We start from the raw sequence: 12,371 nt of genomic DNA on the forward strand, positions 1-12,371 counted from the left end.
ATCCTGAGATTTCTAGTGACGAGGAGAAGAGCAATGATCAAGCCATTCCTGATGAACAAGTACGTGTTCCTCCACGACATCTTTGGGTTCAAAGGAATCATGACCCCAACATCATTATTGGGGGAAGGGATTTTACAGCCAAAACAAGAGGCCAATTTCAAAATATATGCAATTTTGGTTGTTATCTTTCGCAGGTGGAACCAAGGAATATTGATGAAGCTATGAAAGATCCCTTTTGGGTGAATGCAATGCATATAGAGTTAAATCAATTTGAAGGACAAGATGTCTAGGAACGTGTACCATGTCCTCCAAATGTCAATATTATTGGTACCAAATGGATATTCAAGAACAAGTCTGATGAGTATGGCACAATTGTCAGAAATAAAGCCAGACTTGTCGCTCAAGGATATTCACAGATTGAAGGAATCGATTTTGACGAAACCTTTGCTCCTGTGGAACGTCTTGAGTCCATTCGACTTTTATTGGCCCATGCCTGCTTTCTCAAGATTAAGTTATTTCAGATGGACATAAAATCAACGTTTCTGAATGGAATTTTAAAAGAGGAAGTCGATGTTGATCAACCTAAAGGGTTCGAAAAACCTGATTTCCATGATCATGTGATGAAGCTCAAAAAGGCGTTATATGGATTGAAACAAGCACCAAGAGCCTGGTTTGAGAAACTCACTACCTCTCTTATTAGAAAAGGATTTTCAAGAGGAGGAGCTGATAAAACATTGTTTACCAAATGGAGTGAGAAAGATGTTGTCATTGCTCAAATCTATGTAGATGATATCATCTATGGATCAACCTCTGAAAAATTTGCAAAAGACTTTCAAGTCTCCCTTGATAAAGAATTTGAAATGAGCAATGTTGGTGAGTTAAAAAATTTCTTAGGATTACAGATTCAACAACATAAGGAGGGTATTACTTATCCCAAGAGAAGTACGCACGTAATCTTGTGTCAAGATTTGGTCTGGATAAGTCATCTCCTAAACTGACTCCTATGCCTACTACTGGTAAATTGCACAGGGATGAGAAAGGAGCAAAAGTGGATCAAAAACTATATCGATCCATTATAGGTAGCCTTTTGTATCATACAACTACTAGACTTGATATTGCTTTCAGTGTTGGTTGTTGTGCCAGGTTTCAGGCAGATCCAAAAGAATCTCATCTTGCAGCTGCAAAGAGAATCATACGATATATAAATCACACTGCTGGATATGGTCTCTCGTATACTTTTGATACTAATGCTGATCTTTCTTCTTATTCTGATGCTGATTGGGCAGGTTGTGTAGAAGACAGAAAAAGTACATCAGGGGCTTCTACTATGTAGGTCTCAATCTTGTAGCATGGCATACAAGAAGAAAAATTCTCAATCCCTGTCTACATGTGAAGCAGAATATATTGCTGCTGGATCATGTTGTACTCAACTCCTATGGATGAAACAAATACTTGCTGATTATGGAATTGATACTAGGATAATGAAAATCTTTTGTGATAACTCCAGTGCGATTCGAATTACTGAGAATCCTTTTGAGCACTCAAGAACAAAGCACATCGACATAAGGTACCATTTTATTCGTGATCTTTATGAAAATGGTATCATCAGTATGGAATTTGTGCCTTCCGAACAACAATTAGCTGATATTCTCACCAAACCCTTAGACACTACACCTTTTCAACACTTGTGGCAGTATATTGGTGTTGTTTTGGTTCATTAAAACGTTCATTGACTCTTGACCCTATGCTTATCCTTATCTTTTGGGAAATTGAGTCTGAAACCCCAGTAGATACTTTCCAGTTCAATTTCTGTAGGATTGTTGTTGTTATCTTTTTAGTATCTCTTTAGTGTTTCAAAACCCTTCTTTTCTTTCGAAATTAAGGTCACTCTTATTGTTCTCTCGGGAATGACATCAAATGGGGGAGAGTTCTTTTGAACTTGTGCTTAATGGTAATATCTTGCGGGGAGTGCGGCTGTGGAATTTCATAGGGGTTATCTTGTATCTTAAAACTCCTTGATGAATGTTGTTAGCTTCGGCTATTATATTGCATCTAAATTAAGCTGGTATGTATTTTTCTTTTGTTCATGAAATGTCTCTTGTGGAAATTTCATTATGATACCATTCTTGTACCTTTGCCAATTTTATTGACAAAAAGGGGAGAAATATTGTAGTTCACACTACAAATACATATGGTTTTCGGATCATTGTGTAAGGGGGAGTGGTTTCCATGATCGAGATGGAGTATTGACTAAGGGAGAGTGATACATATCACCGTAGTATTATTGTTAAAGTAGCAGACAATGGTGACTTCCAGTAGCATATCCGTAATCCCGTGATTCTGGTTCTAGACAATGGTGACTTCCACTAACAGTAGCAGTGACTATGATCATGAGTATTCCTCCAGTTCTTCGGACGAGGATTCCAAGGTTCGAGAGATGAAGATTTCTACAACAGAATCTCGCGCCAAGATGGACCATTCTGCGGAAATGAAATGCGGCGTACCCCTTAACAACCGTAGAGTAACTCGGGAGGAACTCTTGAAAAGGAAAGCTGAAGATGACATGTTAGCTGATCATCGACAACGAAGGGACCGAATCCAACACCGGATAGTAGCAGCTGAGGAGAAGCTTCAATATCGTGCTGAGGGTGTAGCTTCAGACTCGGATGCTTCGGAAGACGAGCCTGTGTGGGTGCCACCGGAGCGCAAAATCAAGCCAGACCGGTGCACTAGGGAGATTGAGAGGCTGGTTCAATCCGACCTTGAAGCTGAGCGTGAAGAAGAAGATTATTGGGAGATGATGTACAATGATCCTGATATTCATTCAGACTTCGTCAATCGCCCTAACAATGATTCTGATGAAGAATTCGAAGAGGATTCCGCAAAAGACGATGGTGCTAAACTTACAACCTTTGGGATCATTGGAGTACTTGGAAGGACGAAGATTTCAAGGAATGTTGAAGATTAGACTATGGAATAGGAGCCACTAAATTTTATCTTTTTTGTATTCCATATATATTAATAGTTTTGTCACTAAAATTGACAAAGGGGGAGATTGTTAGAGCATAGCTCGGTCAACCTCGTATGCGTTGCTATCTCAAGCATGTTTGTCAATGTTAGTGATAAAAACTATAAGTCTTGATTTCTATCCTACATAGCTAAGTCTCGGACTAGGATAGAAAAGTGTAGTCGAGCTCAAGGACTTCATGGTGATTTATCATACAACGACGAAGATCTATACAAGGAACCGTGGAACTTCATCAACAAAAAGGTATGTGGAGATTTGAACTTATCTATCACTCAAAAGTCTATCTCTTCTATCTCCTACTTATTATGAGACAAAATTCGTATGCTATATAGACTAGATCATACACATTTGACATTTCGAGTTGAGCGTTCATTGCTTATCTTTTATCTCGAAATCGTGTGTTGGTAAAGCGTTTCGCTTTGGTCAAGTTTATCTTCACCTAGTGACGAAAGTCATGAAAAGTTTCAATCACTTTGAGAATTGCTCTGACGTGAATCGGTATGTGAATAACGGCTACATAGCGTCTTATGAGAATGTCTCAATGATTGAAATGAGAGTTTAGATTACATAACCATGTATTCCTTGAACCGAAGTTTTCGAACTTTGTTGATCAAGAGAAATCGGAAGAATTGTGGAATTGGCTTGCCAAGTCCGCGAACTGTGGGAAGTTCTCGACCGAGAATTTCTGCTGGGATTTTCCAAAACTCGTTTGTGTGCTAAGTCCGCGAACTCAGTCCGCAAACCCAGTCCGCGAACTGGCGGAAGTTCTCATCCCGAGATTGTCTGCTGAGTTTGGAAAACTCAACCGATTAACTTAAGTCCGCGAACTTGTTTGTGAATTTAAGAGGTTTTGATCTAAAGACGTGCTCTGAACATGAAACATTAAATTAGTAAGGAATTCTTTATGCAAACTGTGGCTATAATGTTCATGAGCTGATTCAATCGAATCGAATCATCTTTGTTTCAATTGTGTCTTGTGTAGTTACATAAGATCTCATAGCAATTGAACGACTCTTTAACTAGTTCATTTGAGTCAATTGAACTAGTTATGGTGAAGAAGAACAAGGTTAATATGAAATGCTCATATGGTTAACCTTTTGGGTTACTATGTTGAACCAACATACACGTACATGTTTGGGCATGGTTTTCACGAACCCAGTAAACGTCTACCCAAGTGTGTGTGACAAGCTAAGTTTTCGATCTAACGGTTGAGAAATATTAGCTTGAATCTAAATCAGGTTTTCATCTAACGGTGAATATGGATTGCTTTGTAACTAAGGCAAAACCCTGGTTTGAAGGCTATATAAAGGAGATATCTAGCATTGTGCAAAACTAATCCCCACACGTCTGTGTGCTACTAGTGCGCCCGCTAGAGTCGATCTCCATTAACCTTTGATTTTTTTCTCTAAAATTAGGTTAACGACTTAAAGACTTCATTGGGATTGTGAAGCCATACCGATACTACTTTATCGTGGTTGTGTGATCTGATCTTGCATCTTCTATCGTACGAGTACAATCGATTGATTGGCTTGAGATTGTGAGAGTTCTTCGATAGGCAAGATAAAGAATTCACAAACATCTTCGTCTCACTGTTTGTGATTCCTCGACAATCCGCTTGTGTAGTCAGGAAGGATTGTAGAGAGGTGATTGATTAATCTAGGTTGTTCTTCGGGAATATAAGACCGGATTATCAATTGGTTCATGTTACCTTGATTTTATATCTAAAGACGGAACAAAACCTAGGGTTTATCTATGGGAGACATATTTATTCTCTTATAGACTTTTCTGTGTGAGACAGATCTGTTTATTATCAAGTCTGTGATTTTGGGTTACAACAACTCTTGGTTGTGGGTGAGATCAGCTAAGGGAATCAAGTGCGCAGTATCCTTCTGGGATCAGAGGCGTAGGAGTACAACTGTACCTTGGATCGGTGGGAGACTGATTGGGGTTCAACTATAATCCAGTCCGAAGTTAGTTTGTAGTAGGCTAGTGTTTGTAGCGGCTTAATACAGTGTGTATTCAATCTGGACTAGGTCCCAGGGTTTTTTTTGCATTTGCGGTTTCCTCGTTAACAAAATTTCTGGTGTTTGTGTTATTTCTTTTCCGCATTATATTTTATATAATTGAAATAATACAGGTTGTGCGTTCGTGATCATCAATTGGAAATCCAACCTTTGGTTGTTGATTGATATTGATTGATCCTTGGACATTGGTCTTTGGTACAGTCCAAGTATTCATTGTATTTGATAAAGACTCGTTATTGTATTTAGCTTGAGTAAAAATAAAATCAATAGAGAGATATTAACTCCTTGAGATACTTTTATCTAGATTGAGTCTGAATGTCTAGTTGATTCTCTATCAAAGTATTTCGGAGTTAGTCCATACAGATTGCTAATCGAATATTGGGTGGTGTTGTTAGACCCCTCGTTTTTTCAGATTATGAACTCCAGTAGATAATTGCATATTGATTAGGGACGATTTCGACGTCCGAACATGATTCACAATTGATATTTAAAAAACATGTTTTCTCGTAATTATTTTGTTATTGCTCATTTTTTATTGTGCTAATAGTGTTTCTGAATCGTTCTTGAATTGTTTAAGTTGCAAATTGAACATTTGATAGATAATTCTATTGCTAATTAAGACCTCTTCAACCCGTAATTGTCTAGAGATTCTTAATACAAGTAGCGCTATGTGTTGTCGATGAGATTTTGTTAAATATTCATATGTATTGAATGACACTAGTAGATGAGTCGAGCTTTTGTGTTTGTCACTAGGAATAGCCTATCTTATGGAACTTAATGTATTTGATCGTGTTATATCTAGAGAGCGTACTTCTAGATAGCTCGAATGAGTAGAATCTGGTAGTCGAGCGCTTCCGTATCCGGTGAATTCATGAGATTGCGGAATATTTGAGTGTACTAAATATTCTAGCGTTATTAGTAATGGGTGATTGCAAAAACATAGCTATGTCAACTAGATTAACATTTTGTGACCGAGAAAGAGTCCTTGATCATTCTCATCCTCATATTTGCATTTGTTTGTGTTCATTGCCTTGCATTATTCTTACTCAGAAATTGAATTGAAAACTTTAGCTCAACTCTCCCTTGGGACGAACCATATAATCCGTATACTACTATTAATTTAAATAAAAGTAAGGAATTTATTATTTGCGAGTTGACACCTCGTCAGCAACACACATTCGAAAGGTGGCTGCAGAGGTGTTTGGAATAATGAGAGGAAATAGACGTGCAAAAGGTGATCAAAGAGAAGAAAAATTACTAAAAAAATGATTGCATCATCACAAGAGTGAGTAAAACATACGCAAGTACAAAGCGACAAAAAAGTTGTCAAGCAAAAGCTAAGTAAAGCAAGGGGTTGTGCACATAAAGATTTGTACCAGAAGCTAAAGAAAAATTAGGGAAAGAAAAGAACGTAGCTCAACTATGTGACAAGAAGACAAGAGACTCAACCAAGTTAAATGCATCAAAGATGAGAATAATTGAATTTTGGTAAAGGACGCCAAGATAAAGAAAAAATAGATAGAATACTTCAACAAGCTTTTCAATGGAGAGGAGGATAACATCATGATCGATCTAAATAGGATGAAAATAGGAAAGGCGCTGTACGAAAATATCCCATACAAGTCATTCGACGGGTTCTTGAGAAAAAAAAAGAGTCTCCGACAAGGTACGTTACCCTCATCAATGATATTTACAATGGCGTTGTGGCTAGTGTTTAGGATTGTGAAGGAGAAACTAATGACTTTCCTCTTATGATGGGATTACAATAAGGGTCATCTCTAAGCCCCTACATTTTATCCTTGGTGATGGATGAAGTTACAAAGGATATTCAAGGGGAAATCCCTTGGTGCATGTTATTTGCTGATTCCATGGTGTTAATTGACAAGAGTATGATAAGAATCAATATGAAATTGGAGTTGTGGAAGTGGAATCCAAATTCAAATGGCTTTATATTTAGTAGGACTAGAACCGAGTATATAATATGTGGGTAGGGCTGCACATGGTTTGGTTTTCATCTCATACCAAACCTAGTCCAAACTGACAAAAAACCTAAGAAACCAGAGACTGAAAAATCCAGAAACCCCAAAAACGCAAAACCCATTCTAGGTGGTTCGTTTTGGTTTGACGTTATAAAAAAATCAAAAAAAAAGAAAAAGAGTTAGTACCAGAAAAACCAATAAAAACCAGAACGACATTGATGTGATTTTAATAGTTATAGAAAAGCGGTAAAATGATTCGTTCAACTCAGACTTGTGAAGATTCGGTTTTAGACCTAATTCTTAGTATAAACTAGAAAATATATAAAGGTATTATCAATATTGGGAGAAACTGGAATTCAGGATTCCACCATTAATCAAATTCAGTTTGTTCATATAATGATTCTTCACAATTATAGCTCTTTTATGGACTCTATTTCTTTGCCAAAAGTAGATTTCGAAAATATTTGTTAGAGCAATGCTCGGTTGAACCCACAAGTTTTTCTATCTCAAGCTTGTTTTCAATGTTAGTTGATCAAAACTATATCTTGATTTCTAGTATACTAAGTCAAGTCTCGGAATAGGTTAGAATTTGATAGTTGAGTATCATACATCACCCTCGAAAACCAAATATCGACGAAGATATTTGGAGAACTTCATTATTCATGTGAGTGAAGACTAAACCATTATATTTTATTCGTTATCTTACCATTCTATGGTATGAGACTATGTTGTATGACTTATAATAGATTTATTGCAAAAAAAAAAAAAAAAACTTTCGAGGCAAGCTTGTCTTGTTAAATATATTGAAATACAATTCAAGCATAAATGTTCAAAGGTCCTTAACAATATTAGTTCGAAACAATTTATGTTCAAGCATTAATTTGTGGATCAACTGAAAATTTCCCATGCAAATGATTTTATCATTTGGGAATGTTTCAAACATCAAAAGAGAGAAATTCAGAATTTCTGATATTTCTGCTCAGGGTAAGTTCGTGAACCAGTTCGCAAACCATAGAAATCTGAGTTTCATAAATACATGGAAGGTTGGCGAACTATTTCACAAACTACAAATTCAGTTGTGGACAGTTCACGAACCGTGTGATATGAATTTTTCAAGTTGGTGCAAAAGGCTAGCAGTTGGCGAACCTGGTTCACGAACCTGGTTCACGAACCGAGTCCATCCGAGTTCTCAAGCCGAGTAGGGTTGGCGAAACTAGTTCACGAATCATAGCATCTTGAGTCGTGAACTATTGCCTTACGGTTCAGAATCTGTTTTACCAATGGTCCCAGTAGAATTTGGCAGATGCCCAAAGCTTATTTTTTAAATATGTATATCATTGCTATGACTCTTTTAAAAACTTCTAAGACATCATTGATCATTAAAACACTTGTGTATGTGTATCATGATTAAATTCTTAAGTGTTTAAATGAACGTCAAATTGCTTATAGTTCATAAGGCATATTTTCCAAATAACAGTCATTATACACGGTTTCGTAACCGGGTCACTATGTATATTCTTCTAATGTGATTTCAAGACAAACATCTCATATGCTTACTTGAAACCCTAACTAGAGTTTTGAAAAAGCGGGGGTCTAACAACCTCACCCAATATTTCGCTTAGCAATCTATATGGATTAACTCCAATATACTTTTAAGAGAATCAACTAGACAATCATACTCAATCTTAATAATAAGTATATCAAAGAGTTATATCTTAATTTCTCAATTCAATCCTCACTCAAACAAATAGAAATCTGCGAGCCTGATTGAATACAAGAAAAATAACTTGAACGGTACCAAAGACCAAAGTTCAAGGATCAATCAATTTCAATCAACAACCAAAGGTTGGATTAACCGATTGATCGATTCAATGCACAACCTATGCTATTTCAATTGTATAACAAAATATAATACGGAAAAGTAATAACGTACAAACACCAGAAGTTTTGTTAACGAGGAAACCGCAAATGCATAAAAACCCTGGGACCTAGTCCAGATTGAACACCATACTGTATTAAGCCACTACAGGCACTAGCCTACTACAGATTAACTTCGTTCTGGACTGTATTTGAACCCCAATCAATCTCATACTGATTCAAGGTACAGTTGCGCTCCTTACGTCTCTGATCCCACCAGGATACCACACACTTGATTCCCTTAGCTGATCTCACCCACAACTAAGAGTTGCTACGACCCAAAGTCGAAGACTTTAATAAACAAATATGTCTCACACAAAAAAGTCTATAGGAATAGATAAATCTGTCTCCCACAGAAATACCTACGAGTTTTGTTCCGTCTTTTGATAAATCAAGGTGAACAGGAACCAATTGATATACCGGACTTATATTTCCGAAGAACAGCCTAGAAATATCAATCACCTCACAATAATCTTAATCGACTAGCGAAACAAGATATTGTGGAATCACAATCGATGAGACGAAGGTGTTTGTGACTACTTTTATATCTTGCCTATCGGAGATACAAATCTCAAGACAATCTTACGATTGCACTCAATCACGATAGAAACAGCAAGATCAGATCACGCAACTACAGAGAAAATAGTTGGGTCTGGCTTCACAATCCCAATGAATTCTTTAAGTCGTTAACCTACAGGGTCTCGAGAGAAACCTAAGGTTAAAGGAGAATCAACTTTATCTTATACAACTAGTATCACACAGGAGGTGTGGGGATTAGCTTTCCCAGTTGCTAGAGTTCTCCTTTATATAGTCTCCAAATCAGGGTTTGCAATCTAAGTTACATTAATAACAAAGTATTCAATATTCACCATTAGATGAAAACCTGATTATATTCAAGCTAATATCTTTCAACTGTTAGATCGAACTTAGATGGTTATACACAAATGAAATGTAACTTCGTTTAGGTTTGAGTAACCCTACCTAAACGTGTACACTTAGTTGGTTCAACAATAGTTAACCAATGGTTATCCATATGAGCACTTTTATATCAAGCTTATTCATCTTCACCATAACTAGTTCAAATGACTCAAATGAACTAGTTAGAGAGTTGTTCAATTGCTTAGATCTCATAGAAGTATACAAGACACAATCTAAGCAAAATCGGTTTTGATTCACTTGAATCGATTCATGAAAATTATAGCCACGGTTTGCGAATATTGCATTCCTTAATATATAAATGTTTTAGTTCATGAACAAACCGATTTAGAAAGTAACCTAATTAAGTATGTGAACAGTTACGTGTACTTAAGTAACTGGATTGAGTTTGGTTTCACTTTCAAACTCCAGCATAAATTCACGGATGTGAACTTTCCGCTAGTACGCGTACGGGTACGCATACTATCCCAGATTTCCAACAACCGCCAGTACGCGTACGGGTACGCATACTTTGGGTTCCCGGTTTTGGACTTTTACACAAATGTGAAAACATACCATGTTTATATCCAAAGATGGTTACATGTTCTAAACTCTCATTTCAATCATTGAAACTTTCTTAGAGGATGTTATATAGTTGTTATTCACAAACTATTTTTCATCAAAGCGATTTTCAAGTTATTGAAATAATCAACATGACTTTCGTCACGAGTAAAAATGAACTTGGCCAAAGCGAAAGCTTACCAACACATATTTCGAGAAATAGATAAGCGAGATAAAATCAGCTCGAAATAGCAAATGTGTATAATCGAAGTCTTGATAAGTTCATAATTCATATGATTTTAGTATTCATTCCATACTTGTTTTAGCTATTATTCTTGCATGTATTCGTATTATTACTATTGTTTTCTCTTATGTGTCTCCAATATGTGAATCATCCAAAAAGGAGATACAAAGTGCTGAAAAGAGCTAAGAAGAGAAGTATCCCAAGTATCCAAGCACCAAGTCCAAGAGAAGTGAAAGAAGTGCGACGAAAAGGAGCAAAACGCTCATAATCAAGACACAGACCAAAGACCAATCTTAACTCATTCAAATTAAGGATTTATCATCATCATATTGAATAGAATTGAAAGATAAAAAGAATGCAAAAAGAATGAGGTCATTCCGATTTCGGATGAAGAAGTTGTGGCCAAAAACGTTTTCATTGAATACCGAAGACAGTGAAGTCCGCGAACTGGGTTTGCGAACCGAGTTCGCAGACTTATTTCCGAAAATATCTGCTGGAATTTGAAGTTTGCGGACTGGGTACGCGAACTTATCAAATGGGAAACGTGTATTCACACCTTGGAAGGACTAAGGGCACGTTTGGAGTCGTTATGTCATATTTTTGGGTCGGGTTCCTAAACCTATAAAAAGGTAGGTTATGTAAAACATATATATATCATCGAATATTATATCACGATTTCTACATCAAAACCTAGGGTTTACCCCTTTAGGGGGAAACCACCATTATTATTTTCTTTGTAATATGAGTAGCTAAATCCTTTGTTGATTAAGGATGAATTCAATGTTCTAAGCGTGAAGCTTTATTATCAATACAAACCTATTGAGAGTTTTTATCATCATCGTTTGTTTCACTATATCTAGGGTTTATGAATGGTTCTTAGATTGATTTGGGATGCATACTAGATTAGTCTATTGATCATTCTATTGCTAGTAGAAGTTATGAGATAAGTAATCGTCGATTAACTCTCTACACAAGTAGAAATCGCGAGACCTTACAGAGGGATTATGTGGAGAAATCGTGTGTGAAGACAACACCAACAAGTAAACCTTGATCTAAGAGTTTAACTACTGGGATCAACTTAAATTCACAAAGCTTAAGGCGTTCAATTGGATTATACCTTGAGTGATCTACTACTTGGTGGTTCGTTGGACATAATCTGGTAGTCGAGAACTTCCGTATCCAGTGATTGAAGGAGTTTTGGGGATAACACTGATCTAGCTGTTATTTTACGGTTGGTGATGAATGGTTCTTATGAAATATAGATAAGTATATTAATCCAGTTATCACTTGGTAACGGCGAAGGATTCCTTGATCATCCGTTTCATCTTATTGTCTTATATTTATCTTTAAACCAAAACTCCCCTTTGTTATTTACTTTATTTTGCTGATCAAATAACCTGTCAATTACACAGCTCTCTGTGGGAACGATCTCTTACTACCGCTATATTATCAGTTAATTAGTAGGAAATATATATATTAATTTGTTGCATTAACGACACGCATCAAGTCTATATAGCAATACGACTTTTGTCTCAAGATAGGAGATAAAATTGATAGACTTTTGAGTGATAGATAAGTTCAAGTCTCCACGTACCTTTTTGTCGATGAAGTTCCACCAGTTCCTTGAGTAGTTCTTCATCTTTGCATGATGAACGCCGTGGAGTCTAGAGCTCAAATACACTTACTATCCTAGTCCGAGACTT

This window comes from Papaver somniferum, chromosome 1 (genome assembly GCF_003573695.1).
Source record: "Papaver somniferum cultivar HN1 chromosome 1, ASM357369v1, whole genome shotgun sequence".
In the NCBI taxonomy this organism is placed as follows: Eukaryota; Viridiplantae; Streptophyta; class Magnoliopsida; order Ranunculales; family Papaveraceae; genus Papaver; species Papaver somniferum.